Source organism: Episyrphus balteatus, chromosome 2 (assembly GCF_945859705.1).
Source record: "Episyrphus balteatus chromosome 2, idEpiBalt1.1, whole genome shotgun sequence".
Lineage (NCBI taxonomy): Eukaryota > Metazoa > Arthropoda > Insecta > Diptera > Syrphidae > Episyrphus > Episyrphus balteatus.
The window spans coordinates 37,738,979-37,749,005 of NC_079135.1; the positions used below are offsets into that span (position 1 = coordinate 37,738,979).

The following is a 10,027-nucleotide window of genomic DNA, read 5'->3' on the forward strand; positions in this document are numbered from 1 at the left end:
GAAAACAAAAATTTTTTTCTTATTTTTGTAGTTTTACAAAAAAAGCATTGTAAAAATTAACTGAAATATGATTCTTATAGTAAATTGAGCGCTCTTTGTTTTTTTTTTTTATTTTTACATTTAATGTGTAAAGAACGACTTTTTAAAAAAGTCTGAAAAAAATCGTTTTCTTTACCAAGCTGAATTTTCGAATTTTGATAGCTACAACTATAAGGTTTAAGTCTGTAACTTTAATTTTGTTAAACAAAAAAAAAAAAACAATCTGTAAAAAACTCTTTTTCAGAAACCAACTGCGCTAGCGAGAAAAAAACTAATTTTACTTTTGCAGAAAGTTTCGAATGTCTCTAAGATAATTTCTAGTTTTTTTTTAATTTTTGAAAGAAAAAAGTGTTTAGTGTTTTTTTTTTGTTTCGATTTACAATCAAATATGAATTCAGCACCCTCACAATAACAATCAAAAACTTGCACACAACCGTTTGAATTTTGGTTAACTTTTAAACCAATCTTAAAATTAGAAAAAAATTAGAATTCGAAAAAAAATTAGAATAGAAAAAACATAAGAATATAAGCTTTTTCATATTTTAAGCCATTATAATTAAAATAAGACTATCTCAAGAATTGTTCATTATAACATAACTTTAGGACACGTCATAATCATTTGATTTGAAGTAACCATAAAGAGGAATAAAGATTGTTTGATGTTGCGCGATTTTGCTGAAGCTAGAGATCGTCGAAGTATTGTCTTATTCTATGCAACAAAAAACAATCTCGCAACAATGGGTCTATAGCGCTCACCAATAAGCAAAACATATTTGAAATTCATATTTATTAGAATGAAAGTTTGTATAAGAATACGCATCAAGCAACTAATAATAAAATTTAAGTTCCCTGACAGAAGTTTTGAACCCTGACTGACTGACCATCCAAAGGAAGGTTAGGAAGAACGGACAATTTTATGAAAGAAAATGATTTTGTCAAGCCTTTTGGATGAACCATTAAAAAGATAAAAAATTCTAAACACAAATACACAATCTTTCCCATATAAATCGTATGGGAAATAGAAATTTGCGACGCGGCGGTACTAAATGTTAACATTTAAGGGCTGAAACTTTTACAGTATTTTTGTTTCGTCATTTCCAACAATATTTTCGGTAATGCTTTGAACAAAAAAAAAAAAAATTTTTTTAATCAGTCTAAAATACACCTTCATTTTCGAACAAAAAACTATAGAAATAAAGTTATACTCCGAATATGAAAAGTTTTTTTCGTCAAGCTTATCACATATCTAGAATAGCTTATTGAGCAGGTTATGAATAGATAAATACCTACATACATAGCGTAAGGGGTACAACTATTTTTATACCAATTTATTGGCACCCTTCATGCAATAAAGCATTTCACAAAAAATACTATGCCCAGGAACAAAAATCATGTTTTTTTAATAAACTGTTTTAATTCTCTACAATTCTGCATTTTTATTTAGGTCTATTTCATTCTCAGTTCCTTTTAATTAGTAAAAAAGTAAAGCCGTTCTAAATTCATGAAAAAAGTGCAAAAAATATAGTGTTCCCGCTAAAGAGACTGAATTTGATAACTATCCGTATTTGATTATTTTTTGAGTTTTTGGATGAAGATTTATTTTTTTTAGCTTAACAATATAATAAATTAAATGTTTTTAATTATTGTTTTTTATATGAAAAATATGTTTAAATTAATTAAAAAGGGGTGTCAATAATTGGTCCCATATAAGGTAGTGGTTTTATTATTGGCAGGGGGGTGCCAATAATGCTTGCTTTGAGATATCAATCGTTGGCACTGCCAATAATTGTACCTTTAAGACTTCCAATAATTATACCGTGTATCCGTTATAAGTTTATGTTTGAAAAATTGGTAAAAAAAAAACAGCTCAAAAGGTTTAATAGATTTGCCAAAAACTCGTTACAGACGATTTGTACGTAATTTCCAAGATCCGTTTTTATTTTATTTTAATATCTCGTTCTTAACGGATATCTTCTACATAAAGTTTTCGAGATATTGTAATTTTCGCGAAAACGGCTCCAACGATTTCGATTAAATTTAGCGTACGCAATGCTCTAAAAAATTTTTAACAAAAAAGCGTGTTTAGTTTTTCTCAAAAAAATTGTACAGCTGAAATATGACGTTTCTCTTTTTTGCGAAAAAGATTTAACTTCCAAAAATTATCTAAGATAAAGGTAGGTATGTAATTTAAAACGCAAGAGCCAGTACATACGACCCAGTCGTACATTTTATTTACTTTTTTTTTTAAATTGCGTTAAATGAAGATTTTTTGTTATATTAAACCGTTTTTAACCAAACTTTGATAAAAAACTATCATGAAAAACACTTGTATTTCTTTCAATTTTGCGGGTGCCAATAAATTGCACCCTCGGGTGCCAACAATTTTACCTGGGTGCCAATGATTGTACCTTTTGGGTAGCTTTTCCTATATTTAAAAATAGTTTTTGTTTTGTAAACATTTTTTTCTAATAACATTAAAGTCATAAATTCTTTAAACTTTAATTTGACATATCGTCGCTGTAGTTCTAATACCTAGTAACCCAGAAAAAGGCGATTTTGGACTAATGATGCAATTATATTGTTGAACAAAATCCGGATGTAATAGAAAAGACCTTGTTTGCCTAACATCGATATTTTCAGAGCTTCGCTTAGTCAAAACCAGATCATTTGTATTGATTCTCATACATTTCATACTTAGTTTTTTGCCTCTCCTGAAAAATAGACTTTTCTGGGTTACGAGGTATTAGAACTACAGTGACGATATAAAACATATTCCTAACTCTTTAAATGCGAGAGTAATTCGCAATTCAAAGTGAAAAAATGCTTAGAGGTGAAAACTAGGGCTGTAGAAGTAACGACAAAATGAGTACCCGCATGTATACGTTACTTTTGATACTAGTACCCGCATCAATAATATCGTTACTCGTTACTTTCGTATGTTTCGCATTTTTCGCATATTTCGTATGTTTCGTTACTTTCGTTACTTTCGCATGCTTCGTGTGTTTCGTACATTTAGTATATTTCATGTATTTGATACGTTTCGTATGTTTGGTATTTTAAGTATGTTTCGTACATTGGTATAAGGGTGTACATTTTTTTTTTTTGAAAAAAAAAACAAAAACAATTTCTATAATCTAAGCTACATTTAAAGGTCTTGAACATTAAAATTAGTTGCGGCATTCTCATGTAATAAGAGTTTAAAGGTAGCTATATTGAATTTTTTGGTTTTTTTTTTTTTAATCAAACGTGGAAACTTTTTTGATTTTTTTCCAAATTTTTAGACAAAACTTTGGTAATTTTTTGTTTATATTCTTTCAGTAATCTTATCACAATTCTTTAGAGACCTTTATTTCAAAAGTGCAACGCGCAGATCTCGAAATATTAACACTTCAATACAACCATGTCAAACAATTTTTCATTTATTTTTTCTATTGAGAGTGATTTTCAAACCTCGTTTTCTCTGCTTTTTTTTTGTGTTGAAAATTTTGCACCGAAAATAAACTAATTTTTTGAAAAACCAAAAAACTTTTGTACATTCTTAAGAAAAATATCAATACCATTAACACCAAGGCCATAAACAGATTGGTTGCGTCGTGGATATACATATTTCGGCCAAATACGTTACTCGTATGTTTCGTATCTCGTACGTTTCGTTACTTTAGTACCCAGTAACGAAACATACGAGTAACGATAGTGTTTAGAAAGTAACGTTTCGTTACTCGTTACTGAAGTGAATACCCGCATTTTAGTAACGAATACATACGATTTGCTACAGCTCTAGTGCCAACCATTGTACCCGCTAGTTAATTTTCCAAAATCAATAATTATTCCTATTTCAGTGAAATAATAATCCTCTAAGGTCTAAGGTCCAATTTATTCACACTCCATTAAATTTAAAGTCGCCATTAAAAAAGGGAAATTTTAAAATTTGTATGCGATTTGACAGTTTTATAATTTTTAATGGAGCCTTTAAAAATAATGGAGACGGAGAGTGAATAAATTGGGCCTAAGTGGACTCAAGGTCTCAGGCAAAGACTTTGAGTTTGCTTAAATTTCAAAATCTCAATAAATTACATATATGTGTGGATCAGAATCAAAACCCATTTTATCCACTTTTTTTGATTTCGAGTAAATCGAGAAAAACTTGTATCTCGTAAACGAAACATTTTTTAGTACTTTTTTAAATGCAGGATTGATTCAATTAGGATTCCCTACAGTTTAAGTCCAGAAATCGTGATCTGAGGGTTTTAGTTTTAGAGTTATACCCAAAACAAATATGGATATAATGGATTTTGAAAATCACCTCTGAATTTCAGACCAAAAAAAGAAAATATGGCATTCAAAAAAACTCAATTAAAAACGAGAAAACTTTATTTTCCTTTTTTTAACTACGCCTACTTTCTTGAACAAATAAATTCAAACCTAAATGCCGAATTTTTTTTTCAAAAATCCGTATAAATTTTCGGATATTCCCATCTAATCTCATCCCATGGATAAAATGGTTTTTGAATTTCAAATTTATTTTAGAAATAATATTTTGAATGGATATAATGGATTTTGATCCGAATAAAATTGTTTGGATATAATGGGTTTTGAAACAAAAACTTAAAAGGATAAAATGGGTTTTGAAATTAACCTCTAACTTTGTGGTCTGATTTCTACGCCAAAAAATGAAGTTAGAGACTCAAACTTGGGCGCAACGTATGTATTTGTATAATAGAAACAAAACCACATACCTAAGTCATTTTTTTTGAAAAGTGGATATAATGGGTTTTGATTCTGATCCACACATATAATAATTTAAAGAATTGAAAAAAAATTTGAATTTTGAAATTGAATTTCGGGTTTTGTGAAAGAATCTGAAACTAAAAGTCTGCTGTGCTAAAATTGGTCTTTCATTTTAATGGTCTTAAAATAAACAGTCACCTTTGAGGTATGCCGTTTATATGAAATATCTTTTTTTACAAACTTCAAATTACTGAAGGATCAATTAGAAAAAGTTCATACAATTGCATTTACAAATTAAATTATATAGATACCTAAGTAATATGAAGTACCTAGACAAAATATTTTAAATAGGGCATTTGTACATATACATAGAACACATATACGACATTGATATGTACAAATGTTTTTTTTTTTTTTTTTGCAAACAAAAGTTCAAATGAATATTCTACAAGCTGTGTTAATACGCTCATACTGACTCACCTAAATATTGACTGCGATTTGTTCTAATGATGTTATTTGGTCTTTTTATTTTTGAAGAAACATTTTTTTCCAAAAAAAAAACTATTGAATATTTTTCAACAGTGCAAGAGAAGCCTCTTTTTCTACACGAATAATGTTTAGATTGCAACTGAAAAAAAAAGAAACGAAAAAACATGATAAGTTTCTTTGATTTACTAAAAAAAATTATAATTTATTTAAAATAGTTCGTGCTTTTGCTGGTTGATGTGATGAATTTATTTGTTTACCTGAGACTCTGTCTGGTGCGTCTGTGACCTTGTGCGGTGTCCAGTCCAGTCTACTCCAAAATATCATTCACGTTTGTCAAATGACAATTAATAATATTTTATTTAACTCGAGAAAATTTGATTGCAATTTTTTTTTGTTCAAAACAGAGACGCAGACTCCGAACCGAACTCCGATTGCAAATCTAAAATTCTAAAAGCTGAACTGTCGAGGTCGATCGACTGTCCTATGGAAATGGCAGTCGTTGTGGCACGCGTTAATTTGTTAATTAGTCAACAAGAAGAAAAAAGACGTTGACGAAGAAGAAGAAGAGCACATCAAAACAAAGGAGATACGAATGAAACAAAACATAAACAAGAAAAGAAAAAATTATAAAACAAGACAACAAAATAATAATAAACTTTTTTAGCCGCGACACAAGAAAAGATGAAAAGAACACAAAACCACTACAGGGACAGACTACACAAAGAATTTCGCACACGGCGACGAAGGCTTAAATCAGCCCTAGCTAGCTCTATGCTCTACTATATCGGTGCACTTACGTAAACTTTTAAAAACTGTAAAGAAATTTTCGTTTCGTCGTCCACCACCACACCACTAAAAAGTCTAATGGAATGGGGGAGAACGGGGACAGTATTTAGTGGAGACTCCTTTGGCCATTTTGGTGTTGTTGGGTGGCAGTGGCATTGGCAGCGGCGGCGCGGCGATGCAATGAAAATTTTACTCCCTTGCAAAAATTTCTCGAATAAATTTTGATTTATTTTTTCGTCACCAAAATTTGTTTATTCAAATTAACTTTTTGAATGAAATTCTATGTAATTGAACACTGATAAATTCACGATGGTTTTATTGACTGTTTTATTGCAATTTTTATTTCGAATTTTTGTTAATGGCACAAAAGAAATGGGAATTTTGGGAATTTTTTATGACGAACTTTTTTTTGTCTGCTCCTAGGTATTAAGTGGTTCTTCTCCAAACAAGTAGCGCCATACTTCTCATTTTACTACTAAAATTTTTTGAAGATTTTTGTTTTGTTCTGCAGTCTGCACTCTTGTTAGCTCTCGCTCATGTGCTATTTTTTTCGCTAGTGAATGAAGGGTAGGGATAGATTAGGCCATTCATACACTTTTCTCTTTCTTTTTGAGTTTTAGTACAATGTCTGGGCGTACACAGCAAGTTTATTAAAAGTGATTGGAAGATGGCGTTGAAAATTAATCAAAAAATAAAACCATATTAGTACACTCAATTCTTAAAGCACCATACACATTTAAAAAAAATCACAGTTGAGTTTTCAGGTGTTATCAATAGGTGTGTTTTTTATTACAACCGGTCTTAAGGCTTGGCCACACCGGAGGGTATGCGGTAGCGGTCCGGGTAGCGGTAACGATATTTGTATGAACAAAATTCTACATCTGAACGTTGATGTGTCAGTTTGGAATTTTTTTCATACAAGTACCCGTACCGCTACCGCATGTACCCTTCGGTGTGGCCAAGCCTTTAACTGGACAAAAAAAACGCAGTCGGGGCTAAGCAATTTACATGTTAAATACAACAACACCTTAGCCCCTTGGGCTTAGTTGTTTAGCCCGGAGATTTCTCTGGGCTTAACTTTTTGAAGAGTTTTAAATCTGTGCTGCCAAACTAATTTTTTCATAAATTGTTTAGAATTTGTTTAAAAACGTAAAAACTCACGTTTGGAAGGACAAAATGTATTAAAATAGTTTTGCTAGCATACATTTTTGTATCTCTTTGTAAAACATACATGAAAAATACAAAAAAAATGACTAAAGCGAAAAATATGACAACTCTAAATTTTAGTTGTGTCTGCTGTTTTCGGAACATTCAATATACAGTGCTGCCAAGATTTCAGGTTAAGCCTCGAGGCGTTTTGTTTTGTCCAGTTAAGACCGGTGGTAATAAAAACACACCTAATGAATGACTTTATTGTATCCTCATACAACTTCGAATGTTTAAAAAAATACCTAATAAGAAAAAGATTAATGTTACATCAAATTAATTAACCAACAAGTTTGGTCACATAAAACAAAAATAAAGGGCTTTCTTGAAAAAAGTAGTTTTGATATTTTTTTATTGAAAACTAAATTAGTACTTTAAAGCTATGTATACAGTTCTTCTAGCAAAAACAAAACACCAACGTATTTCTTATGGGAGAGATTTTTTTTAGATTTTTTCCAAAAAAAATATTTTTCAACTCACCATAGCTGTAAACCAAAATCGAAAAAAAAATGTATACTCACCACGATTTTTTTTCTTGCAAAATTTCACCAGTTTTTTTTTAATCAAAAATAACTGTATACTAGGCTTTAATTAACCTCAGTACCCAGATCGCGTTAAGGCTTGGCCACACCGGAGGGTATGCGGTAGCGGTACGGGTAGCGGTAACGATATTTGTATGAAAAAATTCAACATCTGAACGTTGATATGTCAGTTTGGAATTTTTTTCATACAAGTACCGTTACCTCTACCCGTACCGCTACCGCATACCCTCCGGTGTGGCCAAGCCTTTAAACTAAATTTTATCTCGACAATTTTTATCTCTACACCGCGACTAACAAAATTTGCTTCTATAAAGGCTTGGCCACACCGGAGGGTACATGCGGGAGCGGTACGGGTAATTGTATGAAATAAATTTCAAACTGACATATCAACGTTCAGATGTGGAATTTTTTTCATACAATTACCCGTACCGCTACCGCATGTACCCTTCGGTGTGGCCAAGCCTTAAAGCTTTACAGGTGGTAATGTAGCTTCTGTAAAGCTTTATAGAAGGGATATTGTTAGTTGGGGCGCTATTCTAAAGAAAAGATAAATGACGGCCCAAAAAATAATGTTGCTTCTGTAAAGCTTTACAGGTGCTTCTATAGCTTCTGTAAAGCTTTATAGAAGCAAAATTGTTATTTAGGGGTTGAATCACAATTTCATTTACTTATACCATTTACATTCAATATTACATACATACATATTTTTTTACCTGCAGAAAATCTTTTTTACTCTCTTATCCCAAGTAACAATTTAGCTTTCATAAGGGTCAATGCAAGCTATTTTTTGGCTTTCATAACAAGAAGGACAGGTCTTATGCAAATCATTTTGGCGCATTTTACCAAAATTGCATAGGACTTTCTTTCACAGGTAATCCACAAGCAAATAGCTTGTGACAAACAGCTTAAAATGGTCTTGCGGAGGTCTTCATGCAGAGGGTTTATCTAATGCACAAACCGGATTACTTGCGTAGGATGTTATAATAAGGCCTTATAGAAGTTGTTGTAGGTGTTGTAGAAAATGTTGAATTTATGCATAAAAAAGTAAGTAATTGAATTTTATTTAATTTTTTTATTTTTTCTGTTTAGCAATTTCTTAATTTTTTTTTTTTTTTAATTTTTTCCTATTTTGTTTCTTTTCCTTTTTTGGAAATTCCACTGCTTTTTCTGTTGTTCTGAAATGATGAGAATATTATTTTAATTGAAAAAGAACACATTTTTTTATTTTCATCACATGGCCCGGCCAGGAATCGATCCCACGTACCTCTGCATACCAAGCCAGCATCTTACCAGTAGACCATGCTCGAATATTAAAGATGAGTGGAAAATTGGGAGGTAATTGAAACCTCACATTGTAATGCAATGTTTTTTTCTAATGCGTTACAAACATTGCATATCTGCAGGATAAAAACTTTGCATACTTACAAGAACCTCTTGGAACAGGTCGTATAGAGGCCTTCTGTCACTTGAAAATACAAGGCTTCTTTAGAACGGTTCAAACAGGTCTTATAAAGGTCTTCTTTAACTGATATTTACAAGGCTTCTTCTTAACACTTCTAGATAGCCTTAAGGAGACCTCCTTTCTTTCCAAAATGGATGACTTGAGTAAGTAAGCCTTAAACTAAACGTATACAAACTATAGCTTGTCGAATCGAACAAAATGGACATTATGCAAGTAAAATTGTTACTTGGGATTTTATTTGTTATATATTAAAACAAAAGCAAGTCCTGTTTGATCAGCTGATCCTAGGTCCCCTATTTATAAGTAACAGCTTGGGAAAAATATATTTGCTTTTTTTATCAATTGCTCTATTTTTTGTTCTCTTTTTTTTTCTTAAAAGTCCTCTTTTTTTGACGGTTTGAGAGTAAAATGTTCTCTTTTTAGTAAGGTCCAAGATGGACACCCTACTTTAGGTGCACCAAACTCCGCGCTTCAATTCACACAACCAATAGAGAGAATACAAGCAAAGCAAAAACTTTTTTTAAGGGATGTCACATTTTTAGTTGCATGAGATGCAGCATTACTAAAATAAACCTTAGATCATGTGCCATAAACTAACGGCTCGCGTACATCAAATCCGTCATCGGCAGAAGTATTTTCGGGCGTTGTCGGCCGAACTCGGCCGATAGAACCAAGCACATAAATAGGTGTGTTTTGTATTACCACCGATCTTAACTGGACAAAAAAAACGCAGTCGGGGCTAAGCAATTTACATGTTAAATGCAACAACACTTTA

At 31.5% G+C, this 10,027-nt stretch overlaps 1 protein-coding gene across 2 annotated transcripts in view; it reads right to left on the minus strand.

Moving 5' to 3' along the window:
- Positions 1 to 6,543, minus strand: part of LOC129908155 (protein encore) — a 42,767-nt gene extending 36,224 nt beyond the window's left edge. For both annotated transcript variants that reach the window (XM_055984480.1, XM_055984479.1), the window contains exons 1-2: positions 5,514 to 6,543; positions 5,248 to 5,395 (exon numbers count right to left, since the gene is read on the minus strand). The gene's annotated coding sequence lies outside the window, so the exon portion shown is untranslated. The remainder of the gene's footprint in view (positions 1 to 5,247; positions 5,396 to 5,513) is intronic.
- Between the last annotated feature and the right edge of the window lie 3,484 nt (positions 6,544 to 10,027).